The 5,716-nt window shown below is 35.7% G+C and overlaps 1 pseudogene; it reads right to left on the bottom strand.

The window, feature by feature from the left end:
* Positions 1 to 313: 313 nt before the first annotated feature.
* Positions 314 to 2,514, bottom strand: LOC140867000 (heat shock cognate 70 kDa protein-like; annotated as a pseudogene).
* Between the last annotated feature and the right edge of the window lie 3,202 nt (positions 2,515 to 5,716).

Here is a 5,716-nt window from a genome sequence, read left to right as displayed (position 1 = left end):
TATGAATTTAACATATTTATATATTTAAAATATTTTGACACAAATGATGCTTAATATTAAAAAAACAAAGATTCCAAAACATTATAACTTTTTTTTACAAATTAATTTTTTTTTTGTTTGAACAAATTATTTGACGTTACATGATCAAAGTATTAATTTCACTAATGAAAAAGAAATGTTCATGTGTATTTTAAGCAAGTCTAAAATTGTAATATAGTAAAGATTTTAACCAACAAATCAGTTAATAGTTATCCTCGCGTACTATGTTGATTGTTTTGGTCACTATTCATGTACAAAAAAAGCTCTTGTAACACCGTTTCAAAATATACATGTCAGTCAATTACATAACCTCGAAAATAGAAAGAAAGAAAGGGAAAAAACAGAGGAGACAATTGAAAAGAGTTCAGCTAATGTGTAATAATTCAAAGACAAAGAAAGATAAAACCAAATCAATGGCAATAAATCTCAAGGTAGAAATTTTGTAATAACAGGATCCCAAATGCTCTGCAACTCCTCTCTTTTATTCTCAAACACACATGCTTCTGCCATTTTCTGTTCATCCAACCACTCGATAGCACACTTGATCTCGTCTTCTAATTTTTTGGCATAGCTAGCTGGTAAGTTGGAAGCAAGTTTTGTGGTCATGAGAGTATCTCTAACGCCATAGACATAATTTTCTAGAGAATTCCTCGCCTCGAATTTCTTCTTGTGCCCCTCATCCTCTAACTTAAATCTCTCGGCTTCCTTCAGCATTCTGTCGATCTCAGTTTTGGACAACATTCCCTTAAAAATCGCTGATTGTGATACTATTTTTCCTATTGCTTGTTTTATTTTCCGCAGGACACAGTTAAAATACCATTAGCATCAATATCGAAGCACACGTTGAATTTTTTCGGTTCCCCTGGGAGCAGGAGGAATGCCGGACAAAACAAACGTACCCAACAGAATGTTGTCACTTCTTCTAGGCCTTTCGCCCTCGTACACTGGGAACTGCGCACTAGTTTGGTCGTCAAGAATGGTCACCGTCTCTACTTTGTTCTTAGTAGGAAATGCGGTATTCCTAGGTACTACCAAAGTAATTTTATCCCCCCTTGTGCCTAGACCAAGAGACAGAGGGGTGACATCACACAACACCAGGTCTTGAATCTTGTGATTGCCCTGGCCAGTCAAAATCGCCGCTTGAACAGCTGCACCAAAGGCTACAGCCTCGTCGGGGTGAATGCTTTTACACAATTCCTTACCATTAAAGAAGTCTTGAAGCAGTTGTTGTACTTTCGGAATTCTAGTGGATCCACCAACAACCACCACATCGTGGATACTTCCCTTGTCTATCTCGGCATCCTTCAAACACTTGTCGACATGGCGTATGCAGTCCTCAAACAAGTCTTTGTTGAGCTCCTCGAATTTGGCACGTGTTATTTTAGAGTCGAAATCGATTCCATCGTACAAACAATCAATTCCGATGGTTGTATGCACCATGGAAGACAGGTTCCTCTTTGCCTTCTCACAAGCGGTCCTCAACCTTCTCAACGCTCGAGGGTTGTTGCTTATGTCTTTTTTGTGCTTCCTCTTGAACTCTTGAACGAAATGGTTCACCATTCGGTTGTTCGAAATCCTCGCCTCCAAGGTGGGTGTCTCCCGCGGTCGACTTAAACCTTGAAGGTACTGTTGGCCATTGTGAGAAGAGAGACATCAAAAGTGCCGCCACCGAGGTCGAAAATAAGCACAGTCTTCTCACCAGCAGACTTTCTGTCCAGACCATAGGCAATGGCCGCAGCAGTTGGTTCAACAAGGATACGCAAGACATTGAACCCAGAAATGATTCCGGCATCCCTGGTCGCCCGTCGTTGGGAGTCGTTGAAGTAGGCGGGTACAGTAATAACCGCATCTTTCACTTTGAATCCAAGAAAAGATTCAGCAATCTCCTTCATCTTGGTGAGGACCATGGAAGAAATTTCTTCAGCAACAAATTGTTTCTCTTCCCCTTTGTAGGTAACCACAATCATAGGCTTATCATTTTTCGTCACCAACGACCTCGAAAGGCCAGAGTTTCGTGTCACTCTGGACCAAAGCGTCGCTGAATTTCCGACCAATCAACCTCTTTGCATCTGCTCATAAATGAGTTATATTGTACATTAATGCACAATTCCCATTACATGTTAAAACATCAATTTATTTGTTTACATATAAAAAGTTAGATATAATAATAGCATCGATTAGTACTCTAGCTGAAACTATGAGCACAGTACATTACTATAATATACATATTAAACTAACGAAGAAAATTGGAATTTTTCTCACCAAAAATAGTGTTAGTGGGTTCATGGCGACTATGTTCTTGGCCGCATCCCCGATGAGGCGTTCGGTTTCATTGAAAGCTACATAAGAAGGTGTGATCCGGTTGCCTTGATCATTCGGTATGATCTCAACACGATCCAGTTGCCACACCGCTACGCACGAATAAGTCGTGCCCAAATCGATTCCAATCGCCGGTCCTCCACTTTTTCCAGCCATTGTCTAACAATACACAGTGGAAGCTAAGTTGTAAGATTACTTTGATCGAATCGTTACTATCCATGCTTAGATATCTAATATTAATATTCTAATAAAAAAGAATATAAAATGACTTCTTACAGAAGATAACGCGTTCTTAACTTAATTTAATTAAATAATACATTTAGAATGGGTTGCTATTCTACTTGTATAATTTCCAAAGCAATATAAGTTTGAATGCTTCTAAAACATGAACTAATTTGTCATGTAAAAAGAAGAGAAAATTAATGAATTTAGTTAATACATAATATATGATTTACATCTCAACCTTGAAGTTCCAACTTCCATTTTTTATTGGATTGTATGAAAATTTTACATTGATTAAATTATTGCATTTAATTATTTTATTTTTTATTTTATACAACACAATATGATAATCTACAGATATACTTATTACCTTGTTCACTAATTTTATGCTTTAAATGATTCTGAAATCTGCTTATATACTTTCCAAAACTATTGTGATAATATGTATGGTTATGGACTATTCAGTAGTCGGTGTACGTATTTCGTTTTTGAGTTATATATATATATTCTGAACTTTTCAATGAAATATTATTAAGAGGTGCAAATGATTAATAAAAAATTTTATGTTGATAGAGATTTCCATGTTGACTACAATTAAAGTAACCAATCTGCGTAAACGACTTTGTTTTTTTTAAAAAAAAAAATCTGTTTAATTTATTTCAATTTGTGACTGGCCTCTTGATATATGAGATGGGAAGTAGTACTCAATGAGCTGGATAGATGATGGTATGTAAATTCTCTTTATGTATTTATTTATTTTTGTTGTGTAAGCAAAACCCTCATACTTCACATAATGTTGTGGAATCTGATTTATTATTATTTTTGGTTATGATTTGTAATTTATTTAGATATAAAATTTTAAAATTTATCTATTATATTACCCATGTTTTTAAAGAAAATTACGTTTTTGATCTTATGACTTGCACGTTTTCAATGGTCAGTTTTTTTTTTTTTTTACCATATCACACAAAATTCAAACTTCATACTTTAAACACATAATTGATAATATATATACATGTTGGCCGGGTTTGAACTAAAATATAAAATTTAAAACAAAAATCTCACTTACTATTACCGAAAAATGTCCTAGAACAAGTTGTAGAAATCTGTTGGAACCCCGTTGGACGAGCTGCTACCTAACTTAGACGAGTATAACGCAGAAGCAATTTCTTGTGATTTTTGCTTCTTATTTGTGTAAATTTTTCTTCTCTAATTCATTTGTTATTTGCTATTTGTGATCTTTTGTTCTCCCCGAATGCCCCCTTGATAAAATTATTGGATCCTCCCCTGCGAGTGGGCATTGTCCACTGAGGTCTGAGACATCTGTTCTACGACATTGAAAGGCCTAATCAGATTATGGCACTGATATATATATATATATATATATATATATATATATATATATATATATATATATATATATATAACTCTTAATCTTGTTTTACTTTTAATCACCATAAAATGGGAATCGGGTTACGGTTTTTGAAATTTGAAAATATTTGAAAAAGGGCATGGTAGGTAACTGTAAGTTTAAGAAAATATAAGCGCCTAATTTTTTTTTTTTGAAAAATAGGCAACACTTTAATTTCCATATATGCCTGTTAATATGATAATGAATAATGTTAATGACATTCATTAAGATAACATCACTGCTTTCCAAAGATGTCCATCGACCAGAGGTCAGAAAAATTTTTGTACCAGGTGATACTCAAAGGTTATCAGGCGCGTCATAAATATCTCTCATCATTATGAAAAAGTGCATGACAAAGATAAAGGAATATATATCTGTAAAATACTCAAACGCGTGACAAGATAGAGGGCTAGAAGACAAACGGTCTTCTGACTCTTCACCTGCTAGCTTGTTTATCTATAAAAGCGTCCTAGTTCCTTTAGATCAAGGCACAAAATTGCAAAATAAAAATTAGTAGATAAAAACATGAAAGAGATGTCAGGAGCAAGTTCATCAAGAGGTCCAATGGAAGCAGATCCGGTTGCAGAGTTACATAAAGCCATAGTTGAAGAGAGAAAGGCCAAGTATGAGAAGATCGTATTTCATAAGACGATGAAAACTTGGCTCCGGATTTACAGACTGCGGAAGTTCAAGGAAACTGCTTTCCCCTTCGCACTCCAACTGCCACCAGGAAGCTGGTGGCCAAAGAGAGAAGATACAAGTAGTGGCTAGGAACCACTAGCACTGAGAACATATTCAAGCCTGAGGGTGTTCTGCACCTGATTCTCTTATCGGAGCATAGGGAACTAAAGAAGATCTCCACATCTAATGAGTATGAAAGAATAGCCATCAGTGGACCCATCACCTGGATGAACCTGTGGAAGGTTGTGGTTGAGAGGGAGATCTCTAATGTAATTAAAAAAACTAATCGTTTATGAATTAAATGTCCTTTCATGTTTTGTTGTTTGTGTTCAATGAATGTCTCCTAATCATGCTAGTCCAAACATAAGTATTTGAAAAAGGGCATGGTAGGTAACTGTAAGTTTAAGAAAATATAAGCGCCTAATTTATTTTTTTTGAAAAATAGGCAACACTTTAATTCCCATATATGCCTGTTAATATGATAATGAATAATGTTAATGACATCCATTAAGATAACATCACTGCTTTCCAAAGATGTCCATCGACCAGAGGTCAGAAAAATTTTTGTACCAGGTGATACTCAAAGGTTATCAGGCGCGTCATAAATATCTCTCATCATTATGAAAAAGTGCATGACAAAGATAAAGGAATATATATCTGTAAAATACTCAGACGCGTGACAAGATAGAGGGCTAGAAGACAAACGGTCTTCTGACTCTTCACCTGCTAGCATGTTTATCTATAAAAGCGTCCTAGTTCCTTTAGATCAAGGCACAAAATTGCAAAATAAAAATTAGTAGATAAAAACATAAAAGAGATGTCAGGAGCAAGTTCATCAAGAGGTCCAATGGAAGCAGATCCGGTTGCAGAGTTACATAAAGCCATAGTTGAAGAGAGAAAGGCCAAGTATGAGAAGATCGTATTTCATAAGACGATGAAAACTTGGCTCCGGATTTATAGACTGCGGAAGTTCAAGGAAACTGCTTTCCCCTTCGCACTCCAACTACCACCAGGAAGCTGGTGGCCAAAGAGAGAAGATACAAG

This window comes from Henckelia pumila, chromosome 4, assembly GCF_033568475.1.
Source record: "Henckelia pumila isolate YLH828 chromosome 4, ASM3356847v2, whole genome shotgun sequence".
Classification (NCBI taxonomy): Eukaryota; Viridiplantae; Streptophyta; class Magnoliopsida; order Lamiales; family Gesneriaceae; genus Henckelia; species Henckelia pumila.
The sequence above is the reverse complement of the archived record's forward strand: the minus strand, read 5'-3'. Positions and strand labels throughout refer to the sequence as shown.